This window comes from Ostrea edulis, chromosome 5 (assembly GCF_947568905.1).
Source record: "Ostrea edulis chromosome 5, xbOstEdul1.1, whole genome shotgun sequence".
Taxonomy (NCBI): Eukaryota; Metazoa; Mollusca; class Bivalvia; order Ostreida; family Ostreidae; genus Ostrea; species Ostrea edulis.
In genome coordinates this window covers 74,130,593-74,150,327 of record NC_079168.1, presented here as the reverse complement: position 1 = coordinate 74,150,327, position 19,735 = coordinate 74,130,593, and the positions used below count along the sequence as shown (strand labels likewise).

At 35.4% G+C, this 19,735-nt stretch overlaps 1 protein-coding gene across 6 annotated transcripts in view; it reads left to right on the top strand.

Moving 5' to 3' along the window:
- Nucleotides 1-19,735, top strand: part of LOC125651521 (obscurin-like) — a 65,070-nt gene that overhangs the window by 30,528 nt on the left and 14,807 nt on the right. Inside the window, exon 1 of one of the 6 annotated variants that reach the window (XM_048880154.2) lies at nucleotides 777-1,052. The exons of the other annotated variants lie outside the window; for them this stretch is intronic. The gene's annotated coding sequence lies outside the window, so the exon portion shown is untranslated. Of the gene's footprint in view, nucleotides 1-776; nucleotides 1,053-19,735 lie in introns of those variants that run through there. 6 annotated transcript variants of the gene reach the window in all.

Below are 19,735 nucleotides of genomic sequence, written 5' to 3'. Positions count from 1 at the left end.
CATAAATCAGATGAATGCATTGCAACAGTTAAGCACTCCCCCCGTTAATGGCACGCAATTTTGACATCTATATTAATGTATACATATTAACGCTGATTGATAAACGTTCATTAGTACTCATATCTTAGATATTTTTTTTTTTATCTTTTTGATATAAAGTTGTATCTATTTTTGCTAAGTGATGTTTTCAGTTTGTACACTAGGGATCGTGTTTCTTTTAGTTTCGTTTTCTTCGCCATAGTCGGACGGCGTTAAGTGATCCCTTGTTGATAGAGCAATAACGTGAAAACGCTGATCAAATTCATGTCTGGACGCCTAAACTGTCATTCTACAACCACGTTAATTTGCCTAGATACAGTTGTTAAATCATGGATCCTTGGTAGCGAAATAGACAAATTCAGAATAATCTCGAGTTAAAAGTCTCAAGAATTCAACAAATTATATGTATGAGAAAAATTAAGGGGTTGTGCCATTTTCAACAAAAATTGCGGAAGATATTTGGGAAGAACATTTTTGATTATGTATTACTATGTATAGAGATAAATCGGGTAGCTTAGTTCGAGTCCCGTTTGCACCAAACCTAAGACGTAAACATAGGTAGTGATTGCTACTTAGCCAAACATTCGGCATTTAGAAGCGAGAGTCACGGGTTTTTTCGGATGTGACCTTAAAAATAGGTCTCGTTGGCGTTGGCGCGTTAAAGAACCCCAGAGCGCTAAGCATAGTTCTTTGTGATAATTCACCTACAGCTGATGACGGGAAGTTTTAACTCGTATAGAATCATCACCAGCTGTAGGTGAAGTACCACAAATGCATGGTGCTCAGGGCCGCAGCAGTGAGCATTCTTTATCGTGCCAACGCCTACCGTGACACTTCCGCTTTTAAGTATTTATCCGAAAGACTCTTGTATTATTTCACTTTCATCACCTGACTCTCGGAGAATGAACAGTCACTACGTACGTTAAACGTGTTCGATCAAATTCGGCGCCGGGATCAAACTCGGGCCTCCCAGTTGCCAAGGAAACGACCTGACCACTAGGCTTCCACAACCGGTAACGTACCAGTACATTAAATAACCATGTGTGAAAGGTAAACAAGTATGTGCTAAACATCTTCTTGCTTAAACATCATTCCTTAATTATATGAATAGAAATGTCTCGGCGATTGCAAAATATTAGATTTGTGACCTTTCTATGACCTCTGTGAATGCTGTAAATTATTTTAGCACACTCTGTCGATATGGAGTCATTTCATATTGGGGGCCATAACAAGCCCTTAACCTAAATCGTTTTTGAATTTTAAAAGAACATCTAATCTCTAGTTCACCGAGAAAACCGAAAAGTCACTCTCCTTCCCGAGGTATGACAAAAACCCCAAATCCTATATTTAAAGAGATGCTCTCTCGATACCACAGACACGGAACAGAACACTCCAAGTAGATAATTGCCCAGCGGGAGGATGAAGTAGTGATTGGAAGAAAGATATATATGGATTCATATTTATTTAGAGAGATATGCAACCACAATATAGTTGATAACTGCAGGGCCGGTATCATACAATGTTCGACTCTACATGTCCCCAATATAAACGGGAACCAGCGTCAGTCCGAATTTACACAGGGTCGGGCTGATAAGTACTTTATATTTTCATGAAAATACTTTGTAAGCAATGCAAAAAAACCTACTAAATTCATTCCGAATAATCATTCTTTAATAATAAGAAAAATATAACAAGATAAAACTAAATTACATAGGAACTGCATAAGTCGATTTCATGTCGTAGGACTCGATATGTCTCACAATTAATCCAATTCTGAAGTCTTTGTTCATCATGATGCGACATTTACAAAATAAAACTATCTACTCCTTAATTCTTTGCCATTATCACATCGTATGCTCTCCCAATTTACAGAATTACGTCGACATACTTCAAAACTGTCGCCTGTTCTCAACTGAAAGTATAAAATATGTCGCTATTTTCACAACATCAACTCGCATGACATGAAATCGAGCTTGTGAAACAGGACTCAAACGCTTCATATATTACATAGAAATGATTTTAGTAGTTTTTGCACTGACTGCAGGGTGTTATCGACTCTGGGTATTTTATCAGACATAGGTACATGTAAATTCGGGTTGACGCTAGTTCCCTATTCTCGCCAGAAAAATGGCGGTCACGTGAAGCCCAACAATGCACGCGTATGATACCGACCCCTGTGTGAAGAACATGGGAAATTCGATATAAAATGTCCGGTAATTATATGTAAGCGTTAAACGCTGTTTAAATTAGCGTACATAATGAAGATTAAATACCAATATAAAGAAAGAGGCGATCGGCTCTACCATAAGCCGCGTCGGCCATTGAATGCAGGGTTCAACTTCCCGTCCGATCCTATCTCTTGCTAGAATGTGGGAATTAATCCCAATTAATCCTAATCAAGGCTCAGGCTACCAGATCTCACAAGACTAGGTAATCGATAGGTTCCTTACGTTAATGGTTTCTTAAAGTATTTTTGTGCACGCGTTATATATTCTATACCAAAAAAGAAAGAGACAGACAGTGTTAAGTTGTAGAGGGGTTTTGAAATAGATAATAATCAACATGTGTTATCTGATTTCCTGTTATAAAACTATTGTCAGATGAAATCCGGGGTATCGAAAATCGGTCAATCATTTCATAGAATAATACGTATTCGGTGTTAATGGGTTATACAGAGTGAAAATACATTTAACGTCCACGTTTATTTAGACTAGATAAACCATTCAACAAGTAAACACAACCACTTTAAATTGTCAATAAACTATTACTTGCTCTGCTGTTCCGTGGAGAGAAACACTTCCTACCAAAGACTATAGTGATTTGACTGTATCTGGAATCGTACAGAACATCAAACATTTTCGTTGGACAATGGGCATACTCTTGGATTGAAATCTTCCACTGACCGAAGGACAATGATCTACCACAAAGATAACCATTTTATCCGCTAAAATAAAGATCCCGCCAACATGCTTTTGTTTCTGGAACGACGGAAATGTTACTCTCTGAACATTATTGATTTCAGTGTCTATAAAACAGCTAATATATATTGTTCTAATTCATTCCTCGTGATATATCCTCTTACAATTCTAAGGAGTGTCTTGTCGAGATGAAGAGTAAATTTGCGATCTTTCTTTTTAATATTGGCTCTTTTTTTGGTTTTATTATGTATGTCTGTTTGATGCTTTCTACATCTTGACTTTTAACTGTGATGCGATGTGGTTTAATTACAATATTTATAGTCATTTGTTGACGAAACTCTTCAGATGGAAATCATTTGAGTTTCGAGCATCTAGATAATCTTTGACATTAAGTAACAATCTACCTTTCAATGGCATCTTATAGGAGCATTAAACTCCTTGATTTGTAATTTTTTGTCGGAGATGGTTATTTTGATATTGTGAAACCTTTCACATTTCTCGCTGTGTACGGTTTTCTCAGAGTTCTGCTAAAGCCCCACATGCACGTATATATACAGACAGACGAATTTATTTTCCTAGAATACTGCTGATTTACAATGAGGAATATTTTTATTTTGCTGTTTTGTTTTTGAAATATTTGATTTTTTAAGAAGATTTAAGTTGTAATTTTAATTATTTGTCCTGGGATTTATTGAACGTATTTCAAAACTTATTCTTTCAATGGCAATACGTAACTAATGAGTAATCCTTATTATTATTGCTATTCGTTATACACGTATTCTGTTGAATATGAAATTTGTGTATACTTGTAACTATTTTGAATGATTTTCCGGGCATAACATAAAGACATTACATTGTATATTAGATTTCATTTTCATTAGATGATACAGATCATAAAACCATTGGAACATTCTCTGTCCCTTGATATATTTGTTATCTGTACAATAACACTTGTCAAAAGATATCATTTTGAATTCGGATATGTTACATGGTTTCTCCATAGGATATATACGAGATTAAAAACTGTTGATTATCTTCACTCTTTCGTATGAATCATATATTTTGAATTCATTTGTCGTTAAGTCGAATGCTGTCTGACGTGTTTCCTACCTATTGTTAGGGTGTTCTTTATATACTAATTTTGACTACGGATTACTCCGTTTACCTGATCAAGGTGTAGGTTTCACGGCGGGTGTGAACATTCAATAGGGGAATCCGATGCTTACTTCTAAGTATCTGATCTCACCTCCGATGTTTCCAGGCGTCCGTATTTGCCCTACACTTAATTTTGTATTCTTTATAGGATTTATGAGATTTATCACTGTTCATAATCGTCACATTTTCACAACTACTAGAGCCATAAATACCCGTTTATGTCATCGAAACTGCAATAAAAAGGCTGTATAAAGGACAGTTTGATGATACTTCAGGAAATATTAAAACCTGCTATATCAATCCACGCATTTATGCTCCAAAACATCAATTTGATGAAGGTCAGAGTTTACTCGAGGTTGAAAGGGGGCATATTTTACATTTTCTTTAGAACAGAGTTCACCTAGAGAGCTCATTGCATAGATTCTATCATAGAGACAAGTCGTTTGATTGACAGACAACAAAAGATACAGACATTTTCAGAAATATATCCCAGAGGTAATTTCTGAAGCGTAAGAACCTTTGGAAATCGTATACACCGAAGGAAGTGTAATTAATGCATTAGAGAATTGGCACCAAACTTAACACAATATTCTTCCGGGGAAATTATATCTACGATAAATGGCGTCCTGAAGAGATCTCATTCCATCTCTTTAACGGGATGCATGTTTTTATCTTCATCTTCAGGACAATAGTACACAGAGAAGTTAAAAAGGAGTTATCGTATTGGTCGCGTGTGGTACGAGAAATCCACGTCTGACTTCTATAGTTCCCTGCTGAAAGTGTGCTCAAGGCACGAGATTATCATCAGACAAAGAGGCTTTCCAACTGAACTTGACAGTACCTACCTAAATAGAGACAAAAATGGAGAGATATATTTTGTAATGTGCAGTGTACAGGATAGTTCCCTGTGTTTATAATGTTGCCAAGCATGAATACTGTAGGTCATTTTCCATGGAAGAGACAGGATAATTGTTTAATTCAATTTTTGCTAGAGCAGCAGAACATGATCCGAGGCGTAGGAAAATGTAAACAGAACCCGTGTTCTAGGATAAATATAATGCTGACAGGCCCAATCAAAACATACTATTTTAATTTAGTGAACTACGCAGTATTAAAGTTTTTATCATTATAGTAAATCAAAAGTATTAAAGTTTACATCATTATAGTAAATCAAAAGTATTAAAGTTTACATCGTTATAGTAAATCAAAAGTATTAAAGTTTACATCATTATAGTAAATCAAGGTATTAAAGTTTACATCATTATAGTAAATCAAAAGTATTAAAGTTTACATCATTATAGTAAATCAAGGTATTAAAGCTTTCATCATTATAGTAAATCAAAAGTATTAAAGTTTACATCATTATAGTAAATCAAGGTATTAAAGCTTTCATCATTATAGTAAATCAAAAGTATTAAAGTTTACATCATTATAGTAAATCAAGGTATTAAAGTTTACATCATTATAGTAAATCAAGGTATTAAAGTTTACATCATTATAGTAAATCAAAAGTATTAAAGTTCACATTATTATAGTAAATCAAGGTATTAAAATTTACATCATTATAGTAAATCAAGGTATTAAAGTTTACATCATTATAGTAAATCAAGGTATTAAAGTTTTCATTATGAAAAACTTGAAATGATAAATCATATCACGTAATATTCGTTTATCGTACATACCATACCTAGGATATTACTTTACAAATATGATATTGTCATTGTTCTTATATTTTTCATTTTAGCAAAACATTCCTTTCGATAGTATGTGATAGAAACCACTTTTTGTATTTTATCCCCACACACTGTAGATGCACTCTTGTCCACTTAGGCAGTAAATGCATCTCCTACACAGAACAGCTCTTAACTCGAAATTTCCGAATTGACATATTCTTTCCATTTCGTACAAAACCATGAAGGTAATGTTTGTGTATCCAAACACTTTCAAGCATGAATAAGTGTGCCGGAAGCGATAAATACACCATGCTTTTCTGACAAGCCATTTGATTATTGTAGACAATCATTATGGGTATAACTGCACATCCACACAGCTTTATGTGTGTCGTGTTGGTGAAGTAACTTTGGACATTCACTTCCGTTTAGTATCTCTTGGAAACAATCTGTATTACACTTAGGGTTTTGGCCAAGATCATGGATGTTGGACACGTTTGTCCGTCGTTTGTATTACAGATAACGCGTGATGCAATGAATTGTATAGAGTATATTGCACTCTTAGTGTAGAACAGCTCGTCTTACATTAATGTGTAGGTCTCCAATGAACAAGGGGAGATAACGAACAGTGATCAATCTCATAAATCCCATAAAGGATAACAAATAAGAAAAAGGGAAACACTGACCCATGGACATACCTAAGGTGGGATTCGATGTCTAGGAGGAGTAAGCATACCCTTTCGACCGGTCACACCCGCCGTGAGCCTTACATCTTGATCAGAAAACAGAGTAATCCCTGGTCCTCTGTATCCCCTACGTTGGGTGTTGGTTTTAATTGTTTATGTTGAAGTTAGGTATTTCGAATGGTCTCTATAGTATATTGGTTTTGTGCAGTATAACTCCCCGAGGCCTAAAGCAGGTCCTCACTTGTACGTCCAAAGTAAACATAAACTATAGTTTACTATATCTAGTATCATAGTTTTTACTATATATTGAATAAAAAATATCAATGTTGTACTGTTAATGAACATTTTACATCTACTCTAAGATAAGATATAACAAAATATCACCAAGCTTATTCAAATCACCAACTCTATTTTACTCAGAAAAGTCAAAGTGTCAAGGACTTCTTTTAAATAGTGTATAAACTTATCAGTATATACTTATCATTTATTTCTTTAACTAACTATAGTATCAAAACTTTATAGAAACTTTTTTTTTTAAATCAAAGTTATTCTTGAAGTAAACGATGGGTTACAATAGTATTTTTGGATGGGTACTTCTAATGGTGGACCGATATTTTAGAGTACCTATTTGTTTTCGGTCTTTGTACAGTATGTATATTTGTTATATTTAACAATCTAGCAGGAGTACAAAACGATGAGCAATACGCACTGACTTCATATCTTAATTATCTAATAACCATATCATGTAATACATAATAATGTACAGATGCAGTGAATCAGATATTCATTTGTTGTTAATTCACTAATCTCAAACGTCAAACCAACAGGTAAGCCAGTGTGAACAGATCGGTTCTCGGTTGGATGTAAGTTACAGTGCAAAGCTCTCGTGCAATCTTCAAAAAATCAGCAAATTCGGGGCTGTGAAATAACAACTGTCGTTTGCTTTTCATCAATTAGCCTTCCCTGAGGAAATTTCATTGAACAGACCACAGATGTCTGACACCGGTAGGAATACGCACTGTATTATCAGGAACCGGTCCTGATTAACGCCAGTTATATGCATATCAATTACGGAAGCCATGCATTTAATGGAAAATGAGAAAATATGTATTTCTAGGAATTAGATAAATATTAATTTTAGTGTAGTGACTTTAGTTAATTTGATACATATAGAACTTTTTAATTTGCTATTGCATATTATAATTAAGGAAAAGGTTTAATGTTGTATGCACTACTGGAGTGTGGACTGATGGCTTCACAGTGCTGCCAATGCAAAACTTCTCGTGGGATATCAAATTCCATTTATTTCACGGATATGAAAATTCCACAATTTTTTTAATGTTTAAACAATATCTATTCAATAATTTGATGAGATTGGGCTTGGGATTTACATGTATATAAAACAAGAGGCCCAAAGGCCTTATCGGTCACCTGAATACTAGTGAAAAAGTATCACTACTTCCATGGGCTATGGAATCTAGAAAAAATTTCCTGCTCTGAATATCTAAGCTAAATTCTAATGTTCAGTAACAGTATAAAACAAGATGTGTTCTTAAAACTTCACTGCCCTCAAAAGTGCATACACTGATGAAAGGCTTTAAATAATAGGTGTATTAAATCAAAACACAAAAATATATGACTTATTTGGACTCATCCTAAAGTCATAATCCTGGGTTGTGAAATTCACCATTTTTTGTACATCGTTTTCTGCTATTCATAAGTATGCATTTAGATTTTATACAGTATCAGCAAACTTACACATAAATACTATATACTAAGTTTGGCCCCACCCTGGGGTCAAAACCCTTACTCTGGGGAAAATCAAATTTACAATTTTGGTAAAAGACTACCCGCTCTATCCATTTAGTTTCAATTTAGTATCAAAAACACTAAAGAAAATGTTATTTAAGTGTTTTACACATAAACACTATATAACAAGGTTGGCCCCGCTCTGGGGTCCGAAACCCAACTCCGGGGATCATGAAATTTACAATTTTGGTAGAGGCCTTCCTGCTCTACATCACTATGATTTAGTTTTTCTTACATATGTGTTGTTCTTGAGAAGAAGATTTTTGAAAATTGGTAATTTTGGGGCAGTTTTTGCCCTGCTCCTAAGGCCCCATGGGTGCAGGAATCCTGAAATTTACAATTTATGTTCCCTTTGTTCCAAATATGTTTCATACCAAATTTGAAAAGAATTGGAATGATATCTATCAAGAAGAAGTTAAAAATGTCTATTGTTAACACATCTAATAACTGACCATTTTGGTCCCACCCTGATACCAAAGCCCCTACCCCTGGAATAATCAAATTTACCATTTGGTAAAGGACTACCTGTTCTTTCTAAATATCTATTTACTATCAATTTATTATCGATAGCATTAAAGAAGATGTAAATTAAGTGTTTTACACATAAACACTATATAACAAGTTTGGCCCCGCCCTGGGGTCAGAACTCCTACCCTGCGGATCATGAAATTTACAATTTTGGTAGAGGCCTTCCTGCTCTACATCACTAAGCATTTTGTTTTTCTTACATGTGTGTGGTTCTTGAGAAGAAGATTTTTGAAAATTGGTCAATTTTTGGACAGTTTTTGCCCCGCCCCTAAGGCCCCAGAGGAGCTGGAGTCCTGAAATTTACAATTTATGCTCCCCCCCCCCCCTTGTCCCAATGATGCTTCATACCAAATTGGAAAAGAATTGGACCGGTGGTTATTAAGAAGAAGTTAAAAATGTTCAATTGTTAACGCACGACGGACGACGACGGACGAAAACCAATTGCAATAGGTAACTCAGGTGACCTTAAAAAAAAAAGGATGAACAACTTTATAAACATTTGCACATGGTACAACTCAGAGTATTATACAAGTTTAAATTTAAACTCGGAATAACTTTTTACCCAGGAGTTACAAACATGAAGTTACAAAAATGATGAAAAATATTAGCTAGAATACGTCTGGACGAAATCTTTTTTTTTTTAAAGTTTGAAACCACAAAATTCAAGCCGCACCCAAAATTCTTTTTTCCAATTTGTTATATATTGTCTATTTTCTATTTTAAACAATGTACAGAATTTGACTAAGCATTCCAAGGTTTGAAGGTGTGCTTCAATGTGTAGCTAGCCATTCAATGTGTAGCTAGCCAATCAATGTGTAGCTAGCCATTCAATATGTAGCTAGCCAATGCTTTCAATTGCGTTAACGTTCATAAAATTACTATCACGAAACGCAGATATTTCCGAGGCTGTAATGGCTATATAAGAGAGGGAGGATAGGAAAATGAGAAACGGGTGTATCATATTTGCTCTTGATTCCATGTTTATCAAATCATGTAGGTACGTTTGGTTTATATCAATAGATCTCAGAATAGCTTATTAATGCTTTGATCTGTATTTATTTTACTGTTAATTACATCCAGATTTTCCCTAACTGTAGTTTATGATATTGGTCTACCAAAAAATTCGATTGCTAAATGTAGCGTAAATATTAATGGTCACGAAATCATGGTGCATTGTATATGTGTATATATGTTTCTGCGTGAAGGTAATTACTATAGTATTTGAAATGTTAATCTTTCGCCAACACCCTCAGTGTGAGGTTTTCTGTCCTGAGTTTTTTTCCCCAGTTGATTTCATTGATATTGCTCTTGTCAAATGATTCAATGCGGTAGTTTACATATACATGTCAAGGTATACAAGACAGCGAAAATAAGCTCATTGGATTTACTAATACACAAATTATGTTATTTTAAAGCGATCATATTGTTTTCTTTCCCTGATGCATAATCGATACCTTCAGAACAAGAGAATATATATAGAATATACAGTATAAGATATACTAAATATTGAAGTTTGTGTTTCGTTTCAGTTATTCTCAGATATATAGAAGAGCGAAGGTAGAGTTTTGATTTAATTTCGAGAATATCACACTACTTTTCAGACTGATAGATAAATTAGGTTCTGTGTCTGTTACTGAAACTCATGTTGAAGTCATGGACAGGCTTTTAATACTTGACAGATTTTCACGCGTCCGCCATTAAAATCCGAAAACGAGGCTGGCCTGACAACGGCATGCCTGGAGACAAAGTATGATGGCGCCCACAATAGTCGCTCAGCGTGGGCGCGATCTCTGACAACTGTGTCAGAGATGAACGATGTCATCACCACTACGTGGGTCAGTCGTTCGTAGCACAGGCACCTGAAGTACAACAAATTCGTACTCTGTGACTTCCTTTAAGGCTGCCAGTGGAAGAGAAGAAGCCCTGTCCGATCAATGCACGCAGAAATGTGACAAATAAAGGGATGAAATGGGTTTTGAGTTGAAGAGACTTGTAGTATGACATCTCCCTGACCTGCCGCTCGCCACAATTCCCTAGGTTACGATGTAATTACTTGAAAAATGTGCTCCGAAACGGGGACCCGCCATTTGTTTACATTTTGTTTCATACCTTGTGTATTTTATATACCGGAGAAGGCCAATCTCTAAAGCTTACGAAAAGCGTGAAACGAGTACATAAATCGAGAGAGGAATGAAATAGACAGGGAATCCACATATTTCAGAGAAATCGCCGCAAAAAAAATCAAGGGGGGGGGGGGAGGTAATATCCATACTTCAGGTGACTGTGGCTCCCAGGTCCTACAGAATCACTTTAGAAAGGAAAAACGAAATCCATAAATATATATCGCTGTGGGTTTGTATATCTTGAATTTATCTCCATAGATTTGGAGATTATATTTCCCATAAAAGCTTTGGCATTCTGCAGCTCTTCTTTTTTCGTTGTTGTTGAATATCTTACGAAACCCCATTGACCTCATTTTCACACATATGTAGCTGATAAATAAATTTTCGCGTTATAACGCAAAACTTTCGCGAATAAAGGCGTAACTTTTGCGTGATGATGCGAAATATTCTATCTAAATATAATGATAAAATATTGTGTAGAACAGGGAACCGTGATTAGTACAATTAACGATAGGTGACTTTTATGCAATTAAAAGTAGCCTTAAAGTAATAAAAACCAACTATATTTTTACACGCTAAGATGCCAATATTTTACACACGCATATTTCAGAATATTTGGCAAATACGTTAATGCGTAATGGCCAAAACAGAAATTGTGACCCCCTGTGCTGGTCCCCAGGGGAGGCTACCATAGCATATTTGGTATACATGTAGTACGGAAGGGAAAGTTGCCTCCTATCGTCTGTTAAAATTACAAACGTCTGCTTTCATTCTGTCTGATTTACACGACAAGCACAGGAATTTTCCGAATTTACATGTACCCTCCGACATAGGACCGGTATATAGGTTCCGCTTTATAGGCACACACACACTCCATGCGTCTAAAAAGGAGAAAACTTAATAGAAGGTGACAAGAGAAAAAGGAAGGACGGAAGGTGGAAAAATTTACATTTCATAAGCAAAAACAGTCTTTCGCACATTTTTTGTTGTTGTAGTGACCCCTGCGCCGTGACCTTAAGAGGTCAGGGGACCGATCCCGGTGTTCATCATGTAGGATATTAAACATACTTTTCCTTGATCCAGAGTGGGCATTGATACAGTGATTGATTCGTTTTAAGGATTTTGTTCACCCCCCCCCCCCTTTTTTTTTAGCGAAACATTCTTCAAAATCTCCGGCCGTCGAAAGGATATAAAATTAATTGGCTGGGTCAAAATTAATAAAAACAAACCATTACTTTTGACTTACAAACGTACAAATAAATACATGGTTGATGTTTACACATACTGATCCCAGCCAATACATATTTACCACTATTATCTGAGAGGCGGCAGTATGAGATTGTTGTTTCGTATATGTATTGCTTATGATGGATTTTTTAAAAATAATATGTTCTTTTCAATGCACTGTTGTGTAGATATATATTGAAACATGTTTGTTTGTCATGTTTGTATTGAAAATTGAACCGAAATTGTGCAGTGGGCAGTCTAATAGAATGCCTATTTCAATTGTTCACACCTTTATGCATCCCGAATCATCGACTATTTCTGAAATGAATCGTCATTACACTTTGGTCTGACAACTGTAACTGTCATCTATACAAATGGTTATTTCTAACTGTAGTCTTTAAGACGTACATACATGTACATATACACGTCTAGATTTTGCGAAGCCCCGCATACCATTTCAATGGCGAAACTTGATGGTGTACTTGAGGGATCAGTAAAGAATATACCCATTTCTCTGGTAATGGCTGATTTGTTCATTTCTCTAATAAAATGTGACTGACGTGTCCATTTAACAGATGTGTTCATTTCTGCAGTAGAATATGAATAATTTGGTCATTTCTGCAATCATAGTTGATTTGTTCATTTTTGTTGTAAGTCATGTGACTCATTTGTTCATTTCTTTAATGAAATATTATGCAATAATTGTTTTATTATATGATTAAGTGATTAAAAAACCCTTCAAGATTGTTCTTTGCTTTAATTGGAAGTTTCAACGACCTATTTTTGGTCCTATGTGGAAAAAATAATTCCTTATGTTCACCTGGAAGGTCTATTTTTGGTCCTATGTGGAAAAAATAATTCCTTATTGTTCACCCGGAAGGTCACGTGCAGGTAAACATAATTCTACATTGTTGGATCTCAGCCAATTAGAGAGCTAGGAATTATTCAATCATATAATAAGACTGATTTATGCATTTCTTTAATGAATATGACTGATTTGTCCATTTCTTTAGTGAAATATGTCCGATTTGCTCTTAAGTTTAGTGAAATATGACTGATTTATGCATTTCTTTTGTGAAATATGACTAATGTGTTAACTTCATTAGTGAAATATGACTGATTTGTTCATTTCTTTAGTGTAATATGACTGATTAGTTCATTTCATTAGTAGAATATGACTGATTTGTTTTATTTATATAGTAGAATATGACTGATTTCTTTCTTCCATTCAGTCTGCAGGATATCACCCTGTCTCATCATTATTGCAAGTTTGCTGCCACTTTTCACAATTATTAGTTATTTTTGAAGACGTACCAAATAAACAAAGATAATGAAACCATTCGGATGCGCGGTTCCTAGTCTGGATGCTCTCTGTATTAATTTATATTGATAGATTTTCTATGAGTCAAGGAAATTATCGAGAAACAGTGGAGAAGATCTTGTGAGAACAGACAGTAATCGTTTATTAGTGTGTTATAATAAAAATTTACTTGTTTAATATTTCATCATTATAGTAGTTCAATATAACATTTTTACCAGAGATACGTTTGGATATTTATTCACCGTCATAGAAAGAAAACAACACTCTCGTGCTTAGTGTCGCTGTATTCATTGTGCTCAAGTATAATTGCAAGCGAGCACCTGGACTCTTGCAAATATATTGCAGGTAGTCTATGTAATGTGTGTACCTCATTCTCGTTCTAGTGATGCCTGGCGCAGTCATTCTCCATTGTGATAATCTCCATCTTCCACATGTACATTTCACGTGGGGGTTCCGGGTAAGAATAGGTCCTTAGTACCCCTTGCTTGTCTTAAGAGGTGACTAAATGGGACGGTCTTTAGGATGCGACCGCAAAAACCAAGGCTCCGTTTCACAGCAAGTGTGGTACGATAAAGACCCCTCCCCGTTTGAAGGCCGTAAGCACCGAGTCTATATAGGTCTAAATTTTGCAGCCCTTCACCGGCAATGGTGACATCTTCTTCTCGGACGGAACGTTAAACAATATACACTCAATCAATCCACATGTACATAATAGATCACCGACATGCTGCTATTCTTTATACCCCCCTTCTATTTTCTTCCATTTGACAGTGTTGTTGTTTTTGTTTTGTTTTTTGCTATTCTTTATACCCCCATCTATTTTGTTGTTGTTCCTTTTGACAGTGCGTTTACCGCTTGGTCTAAGTATTCGTTTCGCGATGATAAAATTCCAATGACTCTAAAATAAAGAGCGCAGTCAGTCACACCTGTTTTTCATTTACGGGTGTGAAACAGGTGTGAAATGTTGCTTTCATGGCACGAATGTACATTTTATACTTATTGGAACCTGATTGTAATCACTTCTTTCTTTCCCAATTACGACCAAAATTATGGTGAAGTACGAGCGGAGCCGACTCTGGCTAATCGATAGAATTGTTAGGTTTAAGCTGACTTAGAGGTTTTGAAATCACTATTTGTATTATAACAAGTGCTTGATTTGTTGACGTGTAAAAAAGATTATTTTGCATTGAATTTTCCTACGATAAGTATTTATGCTAAGGGCTACGTTATATCACATACTTAACATAGTATTTCTAGTTAACCAGATACGTGTAAGTGAAAGTTCGGGGAGAGAATTGCAGATTCACCACGATTGATAAATATCTGATATTAATATATATTTCGTATACTTTAATTGATGTGATTTCTTGCAGTGTATATGGTTGGGAAAAAGAAACGTTTGTTTGATATATTTGTTACAAATCGACTTCGAAAAAAAGAGAAATTAAAAGTGCATGCACAGCGTCCTATTGCAATTATCTACACTCGTTGAACGTTTATGACGGGGTTCTATAAAATCGAACCATGATAACATATTAGGACAGTATTTCTGCCTTGTAAGTGTACATGGGGGAGCTTAGATTATTCTATTATACATCAGAGCCAGACATGGTGTAACGTAAATTCATCGACCTAAATATCATTTCTCGAAAAATACCAATCACATGTACTATATCGGTCTGAAATTCAACGATACCCTGTGTCTTCTGTATTCATTCATAACCCAAGAATATATATTGTAGAGGACAGTATAAGAGGGAACTTATACTGCGTCGCTACAAAGCTAGCTTTTCTAGTGGTGTGGTAGAGTCTCTCTCTCTCTCTCTCTCTCTCTCTCTCTCTCTCTCTCTCTCTCTCTCTCTCTCACGTACATTTCTGTAAGTTAAAGAATGGCGAGCTTGATCAGCACTTGGGTGACCGCTACACGCTACAATATGATAGCTGCGCTTTCAACCCCACTCCACCCCTTTCCGTTTACTTTCGCATTTCAGCAATCATGAATAACATTTCTGAACAATGAAAGAAAAATGCAAAAAAGGTAGTACACTTTAAAGAAAAATTCTAACATGTCAACAGACTTAGTTATTATTTAAGAAATAATGATCACGTTTTCGTGTATGTTGCAGGATAACCTCCGAGGTCGAGAAATGTAGTTTTGAAATATAAAAGCCGAGCCTTATATATTTCAAACAACATTCCGATACCAAGGATGTTATTCTACTACGGCTCAGAAATATATAGCTAAGAATTAGGTCACGATAAAGATCCCTCCCTGCTCAAAGACCGTAAGTGCCGAGCATAGGCCTAAATTTTGCAGCCCTTCACTGGCAATGATGTCATCTCCATATGTGTGGAAAATTCTCGAGAGAGAGACGTTAAACAATATACAATCAATCAATCAATCTGTGCATCGCCATGTTTAAAGTGCATCGCTTTCGGAATGCAGACGATTGGTTTATACTGAATGACAAATGTTCTTCAGTCATTTATAGAAAAAAATTACAACATACATGTGTATTGATTGACTTTATTGTTACATTAGCAAAATACGAAGTGCAAGCGAAATGAGTATCAATTTTCTCATAATTAGATATTACGTATGAGGGTATATGGCAGAATAATGACCGCGGCATTCCTATGATCTTTACAATAACCGTGGTAGAATTAAGAATGCGGTATATTTTGAAAAATATAAAACCCATACATATAGACTAAACAGAAGACCGCCTGAGTCTGTTGTGAAAAATCACTTTGTTTTAGTTATACTTGTATTTCACTTGATAGATGAGATAGTAGTCATCTTTAAAACTACACTGTAAGTTTGAAGGAAGTTTACATTCCCAATACCATTCTCTCTTACTATACCATTTCATTGGCGGATCCAGAAATTTCAGACCAGGATGATTTATTGTTTGTTTGTTTTACGCCTTGTTGATTTTTTTCACTCATATTGAGACGTCACCAGCTGTAGGTGAAGTACCACAAATTTAGACCTATGCTTAGCGCCCAGGGCCATAACGTACCAACGCCTGCCCCGACACGGTTATAACTAAAGGACCCTTGATTCTCACTTCCAAATACCCAGCGTTTTGCGAAGGAGCAATCACTACCGATTTTAATGTCTTAGGTTTGACGTGGTGACTCAAACTCTCGACCTCCCGGTTACAAGGCGAGCGCTCTACCATTGGGCTACCGTGACCGGGTTGCAGTAAAAGGTTGGGCTTCCAGTGGGCGTAGCTTCCAGTAGCTACTCGTACATAGTTCTAACAAAATAAGACGATTTCTAAAAATATAGAATTATCGACAGATAAAAGAATATTTAACTAAAAACATGTCTGTGAGAGCGAAATATTCTCCACTGCATCCTACGGGAAGTTTGAAGGACAAGTTCAGACTCGCCGTTACCGAATACTGCAATCTGTGGATTGTACACTCATTGTTTCACAAGAGAGATGGAAGGAATGAGACTATAATATAAATCCATCTTTAACTAATGGGTTTGCTGTATTGAACATATTTATCGACAAAACTTCAAAAGGATTAAGCACAAGTTCAAAAGTTAAATGGACCTCTTCCAATACAATTGTTTATAAGGTTGCCATACAACATGAGTAGGACTATATAAATATTGCATGTAGTTGAGGGTAATATTGAAAATTTTCACTCCGAGAAAACCATTGTCAACCGAGGCGTAGCCGAGGATGACAATGGTTTCTCGAGGGGTGAAAATTTTCAATGTTACCCTCAACTACATGCAATATTTGTTTTATTATACTGAATGTTATATAAACAACAAAGCAGAAAGACTTACGTCTGTTGACATTTGATATTTCGTATACTGATACGGGTATTTGTGTTTATTACAAACGCTCAAACGACGTAGTCTAACAATCTACGGCGAACCGTACGCGCATAAATTTCACACATATGATAATTTTTTATAATGTCAACCGTTGTCAAGTACTGTTTCTCGTTGCTAGATACTATCACCCTGGAGGGCGTGATTTCTGTTCTCAGATGGTAACAATATGTTTTTTTCAAATACTTCTCGACCAATCATATTCGAGTATTTTACAAGAAAGTATAATAAAATTAAATGCAATAAAGGAATATAATTTTGTTCACGAAATATACAAGTAGTATAGTTATATATTGTACTTTCATTTAATGAACATCGTATTTCTTGATTTTAGGCAAACAAGAACATAATTTGTTCCTCTCTATCTATCATGGTTTCTTATCTTTGTGTTTTTACGGGAAGTTTGCTGACTACTCTCTCAGGACAGACCTCTGTTCGTCTACAGCGATGACCTACAGTTACTAGTAAATCTATCTCAGATTTATATCGGTAGCGTAAAGTTTGCACTGATGTCGGAATTGGTCGATACCCACTTCTCAGTTCCGTCAAATTGAATAAATAAATGGTAATGAAATATTGTTTCAAGGTTCCTGTCGAAATACAGCACATCATCATGACGTCAGAATACAGTGAATTTACCAAAGTTAACGTTTGTTTAAGTGCTGTACACTGTATCATTAAAGTTGTGGTAAACAAAACTTTAAAATTACAAAACATGTTAGAGCTATATCACGACAGACCTCATGGAACTAATGCTTCCTGCAAACGTTAGTGTCTTGAAATCAAATTGCATAAAACTAATTTCTAACCTTCGAGGTTAAGGAAAACATTCTATTTTTGCACAAAACAAACGCTATCTTCTTCAGAAGTTTACAATGTTTTCAGAACGTTATAGATCAAATTACTTAGCATAATTCAAATTCTGACAATCTAGAATTAGATAATCGATCCCCTCACCTACGATCGCTACTGAAGTGGATCGTTGAGGAGCGGGAAAATGGTGACGATAACGATAATATGTAATGTTTCGTGACATTACTTGTTTGTACAAAATGCTTGGGGCATATAACCAGGTTTGCTTTAGAGTTGGTATGTTTTGATAGTTCCTGGTTGAGGTGAGATATTTGTAAAGTTAGCTCCTATGTACGACAGAAGGTTGTCTATATGGATATTACTAAGTTTCTGTAGCAAAGGAAGGGAGACAAAATCTTTGGATCAATCAGATATTGGACTCGAGACCCTTGCGATACTAGTGATAGGTGATTTAGCCACTAAGCTAACCAAGCTGATAAAAAGTTATGGTAATTTACTACAATAAGAATTGAACCGATTTAGGAAATCATAAAAGAGTTTTTCATATTGAAGGAATGCAATAATAATATCAGTAAAAATGTCAGAAACACCGCGTTTAACCTTAACACGATTGAATGCTTCTCGAACGGACGTAAAACAATAAAAAAGGAAGCAATTAACTAAAATTTTAGAATCAATCCTATTTAAACGGCATTGCGAAATTAGTGATGTAGTGTATGACGTCAAGACATAGTCTGAAGGCTGGCCAAGGGAACGCAAAGGACAAAAAAAAAATTAATTAAGATTCAGCCTTAACAATTTATATAGATCTGTGTTAGATACGTATTAGATGAGGCCAATAGCAATCTTCCCCAGATTCGAAATACAGGTGACCCAACACGAGGCGGAGTACCATTCTATAATGTATCGCTGTAGAGTACTAGTTCGAGAAACTAGTACTGGGGTGATTTCTTAAAGACAGGGTACAATTATGATTAGTCGAGCTATCAAACATTCATTTTCATTGTATACAGGTTCTTTTCACTAAAGTACGATAATTCAGGATCACCTCCCCCCCCCCTCCTTCAAGGAGCCGTCATCCTTACACTTGAATATTACTGAAATTTACATAGCAAAATTTTGATTAATCTATATTAATGGAAAGTGAGATGAATTAATTGACAGGCAAATTTTAAATTCTGTTCTATGTTTAAGAATCGTTTTAGGTTATTTTAATATCTACACTTCCAATTTTTTTGCCTTCCATATCTTTACCAATGGAAATGATTGCCATTTTCTCATGAATGTGAACAATGTGCATATGAATCTTTATAGATATAGTTCGACGAATTTAACGGTCAGGAATTTCGACAGAAATGAAAGTAAAATGTAAATATGAAAAATAAATTTCATTTTTGAAAAATACAAGAGGGTATGAATTGCAACGCTTCACGCCAGCATACTTTCACATTAAGTGCTAATCCGCTTCATGAAGTTTGCTGGCATATAGCGTTGCATTTCATGCCTTCATGTATTTTTCAAAAATGTTTATTTTTTATACATGTATGTATTTTTCTTCCTTACTTTTCTGAAATACGTGTATGCAAT